Genomic DNA, 12,711 nt, shown 5'->3' with positions numbered 1-12,711 from the left:
TTTGATTGTCAGACAACAGAGACACAGCAAAGAACTCCAGGCAGGCCAACCTTTGATTAAGGTGGCTGTGGATTTTGACAGCTTTTTCTGTTGGCTCAAATCCTGTTTTGAGCACCCTTTTTGGTAGAGCAAGGACTAGTTTTACTAATCCTATACATACTAATAATGATGATAATGATAGAAAATTCCATAGTTACCATTTATTTGTGCTTACTATGTATGGTAGGCAGAATAATGACATCCTCCTTCACGCGAAAGATATCCTAATTCTCAGGAACTATAAATATGTTACATTACATGGCAAGAGGAACTGAGGTTGCAGATGGAATTTGGTTGCTAATCAACCAGAAGCTTTCCTGCTAAGATAAGGAACAAGAAGCTTTCCTGCTAAGATAAGGAACAAGGCAAAGATGCGCCCTCTCACCACTGCTTTTCAACTTTGTACATTTGTCCTATATAATGCACTGAGACAAGAAAAGAAAATATGCCAATTGGGAAGGAAGAAATAAAACCATTTTCATTGGCAGATGACATGATTGTCTATGTAGAAAATCTGGAAGAATCAACATAAAAAATCCTGGTACTAATAAACTATTGTAGCAAGGTTGCAGGACAAGGTTAATAAAAGCCAATCACTCTCTTATATACCAGCAATGAACAAATGGAATTTGACATTAAAAACATGTTATCATTTACATTAGAATCCCCAAAATCAAATACTTAGGCATAAATCCAAAAAAATTTGTATAAGATCTATATGAGGAAAACTATAAACCTTTGATAAAGATATCAAAGAAGAACTAAATAAATGGACAGCTATTCTCTATTCATGGATAGGAAGACTCAATATTAACAAGATGTCAATCCTTTCCAAATTGATCTATAGATTCAGCATAATCCCAATAAAAATCCCATCAAGTCATTTTGTAGCTAGTAACAAACTAATTTTAAAGTTTATATGGAAAGACAAAAGACCCATAAGTTTACAGGTGGAATTAAGGCTGCTAAACTGACTTTAAAATAGGGAGATTATCCTCAATGATCAGGGTAGGCACAATGTAACCACAAGAATCCTTAAAAGTGGAAGAGGGAGGCAGAAAAGTCAGTAGCAGAGTGAAGGGATATGAAATACACTCTACTGGCTACTGCCAGCCTTGAAGACAGTGGAAGGGGCCATAAGCCGAGGAATGCAGACAGCCTCTAGCAGCTAAAAAAGGTAAAAAACCTGATTCTCTTAGAGATACCAGAAAGGAAGACAGCCCTGCCCACACCTTGATTTTAGCCCAGTTAGACCCATTTTTGATTTCTGACCTCCAGCACTATGAGACAATTACTATGTGTTGTTGTAAGCCACTAAATTCGTTACAAAAATAGGAAATGTATACACTGTGCCAAACTTTGAGCTACACGGTTCATGTCCAATTAGTTCTAATTCTTACAAACACTGCAAGAAAGGCATAAGCATCTGGTTTATCCAAATGAAAACACTGAGGCCCCAGATGGTAAATGACTTGCCCAAGACCTCAGTTAGTAAAATGCAAAGCTAGAGTGTAAGTCCAGGCTTGTTGGACTCCAAAGCCCATTTCTCTTCTTCTCCACTTAAAACTAACCCATGAGACGTCAAACCCTGAACAACCCTTGCTCCATGTCCAGATATGTACTGCTCCACCTCAGCTGTTAGACTCACTCCCTAGAAGCTGAAGGAAAAAAAGAAAAATCCAATTACCATTTAAAAATAGCTCCCTATCGAAATGGCCAAATGAAAGTTTTATTTTAGTCTAATTGGTCCAACTGGCTCTGCTTGATACTTCACTTATTCAATATATAGGATTCTTCTGAGGAAAACCATAGAGGGGCCAAGGGGTGACTCGTGAATGCAGGCTAAAAGCTTGGCTGAAAGCACTTTGAATCAATAAGCAAGCCAATGCTTTGGTCTGGGAAATTTACTAGAGTCAGGTTTGAAATGCATTTTTGTTTTTGCTTTTATCATTAATTATTGTTGCTAATGCTTTTTGTTATTATTTTTAAAATTAATTGCCAGGCATTGATAGTAGCCAGCAATTTTTCACACATTGCTTAAACATACTGAGATAAAAAATCAGAATCATAGCTGGAGTGCATGTTTATGGATTACTAAAATGCTCACATAAGAATTACACACTAATTCAACTACAATAAAAAAAAATTACACTTGAAGAGCTTATTATATACTATTCCTTCCCCTTCTGAGAAACATTTGAGCAGAAGCCTAGCATGGTTACCATAGCAACTATAATGCAAAATTGGCAGTAACTTTATGAATTGCAAATTCCTCTAAGGGTGTTGGGGAATTTTTTTCTACTTCCATTTTTAACCATCTCATATGCATTATTCCAGCAATATGTTAAACAAGGTTTTTGGGAACTCATGCATCACTTCAAAACAAGCTGTGTTTTAAACCTTCAAATTTCATTATTCTAACAAGAGCAGACTTACCAGGAAACACCCAATTTACTGTCTTTTAAATTGTCCATTGTTTTTATTAATAACTGAGTTATTAACACATTGGATCACTTTTTCTGAAGAGAATCCAGGTAGTCAAATAAATGAAATTACTATATTATTTACCATCATCTGCCCTTGAATCTCTCTGAGAACGGAGAAAGGGGATAGTCCTAGTTAAAAAAAAAAAAAAAAAAAAAAAAAAACCCTTGTAATTTCACAATCTGTTTCTCCCTCTAAGTAATATCAGTTGACATTTTGCATCAAAACTTTAATCAAACAAATGGTCAATCTTCGTTGTTTTCCTTTCTCATCCCATTTTCTCTCCTAGATGCTCATGAGCATGAAAATGACCCGGAGAAACAGCTTGAGTAACTAGGGAGTTAGTCCAAGGATGAATTGTTTGCTTGGGTAGTTCAGAGACTGGCTAAGGTAGCCAAAACTATTGTGCTATACTACATATGCATGTCTAAATATGTGTAATTGAGAGATGAGGTTATTCATATAATCATAAATGGTTCATGTCTTATCATTGCCAATTTCCTAGCTCTCCAACTTTGAGCAAGTCATTTGTGAGTTTTAGCTTCCTCATCTATAAAACAGGAACTTAAATTTTTGCCCAGTCCATTTCATAAGCCTGTTATAAGAATCACGTGAGATGGTATGTTTGAATAAAATATGTCCTTTTAAAATACTGCTATCAATTCTTCTCAATTTTTATTTTAGATATTGAATACTAAGAATCTCCAAAATACGAAGATTCTTTATTTTCAGAATCTAGTATCAAGAGGAAAGGTGCTAATTCACGGATTGGGTATCTCAGGTTTGGAAATAAAGGTAAGTACAAAAATGTCAGAATTAAATCCTATTATATAAAGATCTAAATTATTGCCTCTGGTCAGTTTCCCATTTGGGAGACCTATTTGTCTACAAAACAGTAACACAGAAAATGACTGCACCCAAAGCACATCTCTCAGACAAGGGTCCATCCAGATTCTTAATGAGTTCAGGGAGCATTTTGTGGAGACAAGCAAGTCTATTGGCTTATTCTTTTTTCTTTTCTTTTCTTCAACTCTTATTTTTGGTTAGGGGGTACATTTTCTGTCCTGTTTCACAGCAACTTCCTGAGGTCAAAGGAATATTAGTTGTTTTCCTGCCCTTGAACAATAGCCTTCAAAAAGGATGTAAGTATGGCCCAAACCTTTGATGGACATAAATTATGATATGCAACATAATCGGATAAATATGGTGAAGAAGGATTAAAAGATGAAAACTCTGCTTGGCTTCTGAGGACTCTGTTTATTCATACGCTCCGTCATTCGTTCACTCAGCATTTACTGAGAGCCAACTATACACTGCTTCAGTAAAGAAAGGGAAGAATCAGACACATATTTACTCCTGAAGAGTTCCCCAGTTTACTGGGGGAAGATACAGCCCTTCTTTCTATCCCTCACTGCATCTAAGGGTCATGGGAACACAGAAATGGCAAAGACTAACCACAAATGGGGCAGGAACAGGTGAGGAGAGAGAACTTAGGAAAGTGCTGTTCCATCTACACTCATATAGGAGAATCTTTCCAGGTGGAGAAGAGGTGGCAGGGATTCCTCAGAGTACAAAGCATGTGAAAAGGCTCCGAAAGATGAAATCTGAATGCTGGGGAAGACCTCCGAGTAGCTGGAGCACAGAATGCCAAAGATGGAGAATAATGACCAAGGAATCTAAAAAGTGGGTCAGGCCCAACTGGACAGTATGTGCATAAAAAATGAGGAGTCTCCTGCCTGTAATCCCAACACTTTGGGAGGCCGAGGTGGGTGGATCACCTGAGGTCAGGAGTTCAAGACCAGCCTGACCAACATGGAGAAACCCCATCTCCACTAAAAATACAAAATTAGCCAGGCATGGTGGTGCATGCCTGTAATCCCAGCTACTCGGGAGGCTGAGGCAGGAGAATCTCTTGAACCTGGGAGGCGGAGGTTGCAGTGAGCTGAGATCATGCCCATTGCACTCCAGCCTGAGAAACAAGAGTGAAACTCTGTCTTAAAAAAAAAAAAAGGAGTCCTGAATTGTATAAATAAGGGAGAAGAATAACATTGTCAGATCTGGGTTTTAGGCAGAACCTTTTACGGGTAGCAGTGACGACCAAAACAAGTACAAATAGTCAATCAAAAGTCACCGATATGTCCAACAGGAGAGCCTGTTCTCCCCAGGACAGAGCTTAAGCCCAGTGGCCTCACAGGCACGAGTGTCTGGGAGCACTACAGGAAGGAAGTCAGAATCCACTGGACTCCACAACTTCCTGATGAGTGAGAAAAATTTTGGAAAACTGTCAGCATTATCTCAGAAGGTGAGCACACAGATTGCAGAGTATTTTTACCTTTCCAAGCTTGGCAGTAATACAAAAATGTGGTCGATTCTCCTCACTCCGAGTAACTCACACCAGATGCTGATGCCCTTAGACTCTTTCACAGCTAGTTCCCCAAATCATTTCTATCCAGAGGTCAGGCATATGGAGCTCATTAAATTCCACATAGCAACATTGTAACTGTGTGAAACTTTTTGTTTGCAGTGCAATTTAATGTTGAATTTGATTTATGAAGCACTGCACAATCTTAGTCCTAGGATGACAGCATACCCTTCTACAAGCTTCAAGTCATGGTTTGGGGCAAGGGGGAAGGCCTTTGACCAGATGTTGGAATTGGAAATCTGGGCTTATGCTAACTATTTGTGAAGAAGGGAGAGCGCCACATCTTAGAGAAGGTCTATCCCAACTTCATTGCTATATCACTGAGGAAACCAAGACCCGGAGAGTTTATTTTTCTTTTCATTTATTTATTTAATTTATTATTATTATTTTTGAGACAGCATCTCTCTCTCTTGCCCAGGCTGGAGTGCAGTCGTGTGATCATGGCTCACTACAGCTTCGACCTCCCAAGCTCGAGCAATCTTCCCACCTCAGCCATCTGAGTAGCTGGGATTACAGGTGTACGCCACCATGCCCAGCTAATTTTTGTATTTTTTGGAGAGACAGGGTTTCACGATGTTGTCCAGGCTGATCTCAAACTCCTGGGCTCAAGCAACCTGCCCACCTCTCAAAGTGCTGGAATAATAGGCATCCTAGAGAATTTAAATGACAGAGGCAGTGGCTGGAACCCAGGTCTCCTGATCCTCAGCCCAGTTGCCCTTCTTCTCTCTCCCTTGCCTCGCTACTATTCAAAATACAAAAATGAAGGGAAATTGGGCCTTTCTCATTCATTATGAAATTCATTCCAATGTGATAGAAAGGTACCCATGTAAAATGTATTGTTACCTTCACATCCTAGTATATAAATAAGAGAAAATCGATAAAGCAGTTGTTTGAAAGTGGCTTGCTTTCTGTTTGGTTGGTACAAGTTATGTCATATATGATATATGGCTCTGGGATCAAATCTAAAAATTTAAATTACTTGCTCAAAGCCATGTGGCTGGTAAGTCTATGTCTGAATTTCTTCATCTATAAAGTGGGGATTAATAATACTTACCCCAAAGTTGAAGTGTTTCATTTAATCAACCTTTGAGGAAAAATAGTGGCTATTGTATTTTACATTGTATCTGTAGGTTTGGGTTTCAAATAGTCTTCCTGGGAGACTTGCCTTACACTTATTCCCATGATGCTGTCATTGATTGAAATATTTGGGTGCACTTTTCTACTGGAACTGCCTTCATAGTTAGGTTTTATCTGAAGAGAAAATTAACTCTTCATGCCTACATTTAATCAAAAAGAGTGTATCATTCACGAAAGCTAGATGGGAGGTACTTTTAACCATTTGTTTAAACCAAAGCCAGATATAAAAGTTGAAGATTTGCCATGATTGAGAATTTGCCCACAAAATTGTGCTTCCTTAAGCGAAGGGGAGACATATTTTACTTGCTGGACCGAGCTCAGAAACCTTGGGAAAGTCATAAGCCACAGAACCAAACCCTGTTCCAGAGCTGAGAAGGTGGAAAACGGGTGTGTTGATGACTCAAGGTCAGCCCTTGGGAAGCTGTAATTCTCCGGAACTTCTGAGAAAGAAAGACAGCCTTTCAGAAACAATTACATGTCAATTTTCACAAGCGATCCCTGTAGCTCTAATCAGGATTTGTTCTCATTCAGGTGGGAGGAATGGAAGGAAAAAGAAGTCTTTGAGAGCCCTAAGCTCTTGAACTTGAATGCAAAGCAGGCTTTGAAAGTCAGAAGAGGCCGGGCGCGGTGGCTCAAGTCTGTAATCCCAGCACTTTGGGAGGCCGAGATGGGTGGATCACGAGGTCAGAAGATGGAAACCATCCTGGCTAACACGGTGAAACCCCGTCTCTACTAAAAAAAATACAAAAAACTAGCCGGGCGAGGTGGCGGGCGCCTGTAGTCCCAGCTACTCAGGAGGCTGAGGCAGGAGAATGGCGTAAACCCGGGAGGCGGAGCTTGCAGTGAGCTGAGATCGCGCCACTGCACTCCAGCCTGGGCGACAGAGTGAGAATCCGTCTCAAAAAAAAAAAAAAAAGAGAAAGTCAGAAGAGCAATGGGCCACTCCTATCTCGTCCTTGTTCAGGATAAATGTATTCCCTATACCATGCCTTTCCCCCAACACACACCACACACACACACACACCACACACACCACTAAAGAATAGACATCCCGCCTCTGTGTTCTACCAGAAACTTTCAGCATCTAGGGTTAGCATCTTGCCTTCCATTTGCACCTCTCAAACATTTCATTCTTCATGTTATCATTATCACCCTATCATTACACTGCTGGTTAATCATGATTAAAACAATAAACAAAGAAATAATTTTTCCCTGGTGAGCATAAATAATTGCAGATGAATACATCTTGTTCGGGTCCGTGTAACATTATATGCCATTACAGACAGTATGAGAGGATGTTTTATTGTAAGAGATAATCTTTTCTAATTGTAATGTTTACTCCCTTCAGATTCCTCCTTCTGAAGGTCCAACAAAGTCACCTAGAGGGAGTTTGCAGCTCTTGCCTGCAGTTTAGGGAAAATTCGCTTTTTCTCCTTGGAAATAACTCTAAAGTGAAAATGTGAAATCAAGTGAAAGAGGCCAGGGGGTGTTTTTTGCACCAGATGTTAAAAGAAAAATGACACATAGGATCAAACTCTAGAGTAAGCCCCGCTGCTGGGGGTGACAGAGCAAGAAGAAATCCAGGGGTTCATTTGATTACCTTGGAAGGCTCTTACTAGGGGACAGTAGCTTATTGAACGGGCTGGGTCAGTAGCTCCAACAGGCTGGAAACAGCTCCATCTTCTTCCCTCCCCTGCCCATCATGCTGGCTCTGCCAGCTCTCCCTTCCCACCTCAGAGAGGCCATCTCCGGCATATGCCAGAGTATTTTTGGTTGCACATGGCTATTAGAAGAGCCTCATTTTAAGGCATTAAAAAGCTCATCACCTGATCTATTCTCAAAATATTCAACTCTCACCCAATTTAAGATTCCACCCAATTTAAGATTCCTTCCTTTCTTCCAACTCCGTAATGAGCAGCAGAGGGAGGAGGCTGTGGAATCGTTTTTTGCTGTTTGCCCACCTTGTTCTGTTTTCTGCTCCTCCTGCCCCGCTCACTGTGCTGCCTCTGGCATCTCCAGGACCAGATAGGGAGGAGAGACTGGAGGTAAGTGGGTCCGTTCACCGGTGACCTTTGCAGAGTCTGAGAGGATGCCCTTTGTGTGCTCAATGTCCAAGTGCTGGCTCCTCCTCACATGAGTGACTTTTGCAGGTTCTTAAGAAACACCTCTACTCCCACCTCTCTTTCCACGGCGTCTTTCTTACACCACAGTGTTCCCTGACCTGACCCCCACAATGCACCTCAGGCTGACTGTGAAGACCCCATACAGCCTATTTTTGCTGAGATTTCTGAGCTTGGGCAGGACGTCCCCTAGGACAGGTGCCTTTCAGGATGAGTCAAGCCTGCTAGTTTCTTTGGCACTCATTTAATCCACAGGAAATATTATGCATCCATGCCATCCCTTCTCCCCTGCAAAACTTGGAAGCCAAAAGCCCTCTTACGGCCACCTGTTTTTGCTCTGCCGTCAGAAGCAGCTCCAGGCAGCCTTCTGCCTTTGAGCTTTTCCAGGCAAGAGTCAGGCTTCTATCTCCAGTGACCCTCCCACACCTCCTACTCTCGCCCCGCACTCCCACCCCCGACCAGTGTTTGAAGGATCTACATCAAGCTTTCAAAGGAACTTGGAGTCCAGGCTTCCGGGTGTCACTTCATGGGTTGTGTCTCTACCCCACTGAGTGAACAAATCTAAGCCACCAAACATGCCCTCTGGGATTGGGGTCATGCCCCCATCCTTCCTCTCCATGCTCTGGGCCCTATGCATGGCAGGTGGCTCTGTTAAAGATTACAGATCATTTTTCTCTTGAGACTACTGTAGCTTTTACGTTGCTAAAAATTTTAAGCCTAACACCCTTCTCTACCATCATCTTAGGCAATTTACAGAGACAAATTTATGATCTTGCATCTATACCACACGAACTACGGATTTTTAAAGATTCATTAGAATATATAATTCTCACATAAAAACATTTATACTCATAAACAGCATTTCCATAAAGATGATCCCATTAGATATAAAGTTTATCTCTGATGAATTAAAGTTAATCCTGCAAATCTTGTCAACCACATATAATACATGGCACCTAATGTACCTAATACATTCTGAAAGGGATAAGTGGATGAAATATTTTTAAAACACCACATTTAGTAAGGCAGCAGAGAATTAGAGATGGATTTTATTTCTTATTCTTCAATATAGTAATTGGTGACCTTGAGAAATGCCATTTAACCTTTTCATGTCTCAGTTTTCTCATCTATAAATAGATATAATCATCACAAAGACCTGCTGTGAGCAATAGATGAGATAATCTTGAGAGCTCTAAAGCTCTACATATAACAGAAAGACATCAGTGGGATTAGGGCAGAGGATCTGCAGCTCTGCTGTTGCCTTGAACAATTTCCAGGACTCTGACTCACTTTTACTACCTGCAGAATAGACACTGGAAGGCGTCTCTCCAGTTTTCCTCAGAAGGCAGGTCTGTATAGGAGAAAAAACTGATTTCAGGGTCCAGCAGATTTAATTAGCTGTACAACCATGGGCCAACTCTCAAGTGTTAAAGAGGATAATGATGACTACCTCATAGGGTTGTTGTGAGAATCAAATGTCTTAAAGACAACAGTGCTTAGTAAATAGCTAACAGTGCTCAGCCTATACAATTGTTAGAATCAATATTGGGTTTCCACTGAAAATTACCATGGGGTTACCTCGCCGTTTACTGCATAGGTCCAGTCATTTCTGAACAAGATTAGTTGCTATGGTTACCTTCCCAAAACACCACAGTTGAAAATGTGTTAGGAGATGGGAATTGATGGCAGGAGGCTTTCGTGGAGGACACAAAGCAACTTCAGGCACTGAGGCATTTTAATACATGCAAACTCCTTCCCTTGGAAACCAAAGTCACATTTTGCCAAAATGGAAATGAACTCAGGAAGTGGAGTTTCAGAAGTTCTGCATTTGGCCAGCCTCCTTCCCCCATCACCAGGTCCTCAAGGACAGGTGCATTCTGGCCCTGAACCAGCTCCAGAGCATCTCCGTTTCTTCCCCCAGGATCTGGCAGTTGGAAAGATGTTGGTTGCCAGACAGAATTCATCAGACTCACTTCCCAGATGCTATCGCTTCTGATGCCGAAAGAAAAATAGGCTGCCCAGCAATTGAGGTTGGAAAGGACAGGTGTAGCTGAGAAATGCACAGTGTTGCACAGAAAACAATATGGGTTATTTTTGTTAAAATTCATTAACATGTATATTTGTATATTTCAGGGGTCCTTACATCCCGCAAACATACTTAGTCTCTGGAGGGACTAGCACTAACCTCCCTGGTTAAAGTGTCCCCCACAGGAGTGTTATAAATGGTATTTGATCTGTCAGAATCAGTCACAGCTCCAACAGCTCTCAGCAAATGAATACAAGTTGGCCTGACCCTTCTTCCTGTTTCCAACTAAAGCAAACCGAAGACCCGACGGGCCTCACGGGCAAGAGTATCGTGCACCCGCTCCTAGTGAAAAGACTCTTTTCTGTCTGGTCTTTTTTCCCAGACATCCCAGGGAGCTGTCCTGCTCTTATTTGAAATTCAAACCAGAGGGAAGTCACCTCCGCAAATACCAAGTGTCCAGCTTGCACTCAAATGATGATTCAGCACCACCTAGGGGCCATTGTCATTCATTTCTTGCCACACTCATTTCTTGCCATATTCATTTATTGCCACAATAGAATTCCTTTTTAAGTATTGCAGCCGCACCTGCCACCGCCCCCTCGCCACCACCATCCACATAAGAAAAGTATAGAAGCTTCTCTACACACATTTTTCAAGACTCGGTTCCAGATCTACTTTAGCTGGAAATCCTTGTCCACTAGCTTAGCACACAAGGATGACTGCTGAGGAGTGGTTCACAATTACAGTACACCACGGGGACTTTGCTTTATTATTAGAAGGACTGCTATGAGCATCTACTACATAACAAGGCATATATAGTTATTTCTAATATATACAATAGTCCTTCAAACTGGGTATTAATCCATTTTACAGATGAAGAAACTAAGGCTCTGAGAAGAGATTTATCCAGATCCCAAACCAGGGTTGACTTACTCTTTTCACTGTAAAATGCTGTCTCTCTTAATCTTACTGTGCGTAGAGCCTACATGGCAGTGAGGCTGCTCATTTTAATGATTCTAAAGCAGAACATTCAAGTAAATCTTGTCCTTCAAAGAAGTCACTTTGAAGCCTATTCTATCATGCCAATAGCTAATGCTCATAACAATTGAGACTCTGCTATAGGAACTGCCTTCAGAGCTATTTGTGATCTGCACAGCCTAATCTTATTACTTTAGAAGCTTGTCATATGTTTAACAAAAATATGGTAGATACCATCGGAGGAGTGAAGGATTGTGCCATCCAAAAATTTGTATGTTGATTATTTCTAATGGAAAACAATGGAGAAATTCTAGTTTCAGAAAGGAAGAGCTGATCTGGCTCTTCCTGTACGGAGCAAGGGATAAAGAATCCTCTGGGATGGATATTCTTCTAAGGCCCTGAGATTTATCCATACCAGGGTGAGAAAAGAACCCTTATCACCAGAGACTTGGAGGCTGCAATGAACCTGAATAAACAAACGTATGAACAAAATAACTTTTATCTTCCACTTGCTTTACACCCCCTCATATATCTCCTGTGACTCCCCTAGAACATTTTACTGTCCTAGCCAGATTTTCTTTCTCCTGTTGTTTCTTCTCAAATGTATCACTCTTTGTCTAAAAAGTATATCTTACTTTGGCCACTTCTTCAGACTTCACTCTCTTGTGAAGATCCCTAGGTACATGTAAAACTAGTAAAATTTATACATTTTTTCTCTTGTTAATCCGCCTGCTGTCAATTTGGCTTCTAGATCCAGCTGACCAGCCCACTAAGAGCTAACAGAAGGGCTGGAGTTGATCTCTGGGTCCCCAGTATCAAGCTGTTTAAGCAGCGTAATCTCTCAGGTCCCTCCTCTGTAAATTTTGATTCAGTATCGCTGGGACAGGCCCAGCAGTTTATGGTTTTGTCAAGTACATGTGACTGTAATCACCAGGAAAGCTTGAGTAACACTGGTGCGATGATACAAGCATGAGCTCTGGGGTCACAAGGACTTGGGTGCAGATCTGGCTCTGCCTTTTTTCTAGTTGTACACCCCTAGGAAAGGCAGTTAAGACCCTGAGTATCAGTTTATTCATCTATAAAATGAATATTAGTAATCATTAATAACCACCAGACAGGGGTGTGGTAAAGACTGAATGATATAATGGGTGTGAAATGCTAGCACAGTGCCTGGCACATAGTAGGCACCTAATACATGGTCATTGCTATTGTTAACTTAATCACCCACTCAGCTTAATGAATTCGCCCCATGAGACTTTTTGTTATTTCTAAAAATTAAATCCACAGTGGAAGGATATGAGGGTACACAAAATATACTATGGTAACATATATTGTACTTCATTAAAAAGCAAACAAGTAAAGATCCTTAAGAAAAATGATAGATGATAGATCACTAGATAGATAAACTTTAGGATAGGAAAATGTTCTAGAAATGAAAAACCAAACACTTAAAACAGTTTAACACTCAGGCGAATAACAAGTTTCTAGAAATACACACACACACA

Source organism: Rhinopithecus roxellana, chromosome 14 (assembly GCF_007565055.1).
Source record: "Rhinopithecus roxellana isolate Shanxi Qingling chromosome 14, ASM756505v1, whole genome shotgun sequence".
Classification (NCBI taxonomy): Eukaryota; Metazoa; Chordata; class Mammalia; order Primates; family Cercopithecidae; genus Rhinopithecus; species Rhinopithecus roxellana.
Note: the sequence above shows the minus strand (reverse complement) of the source record.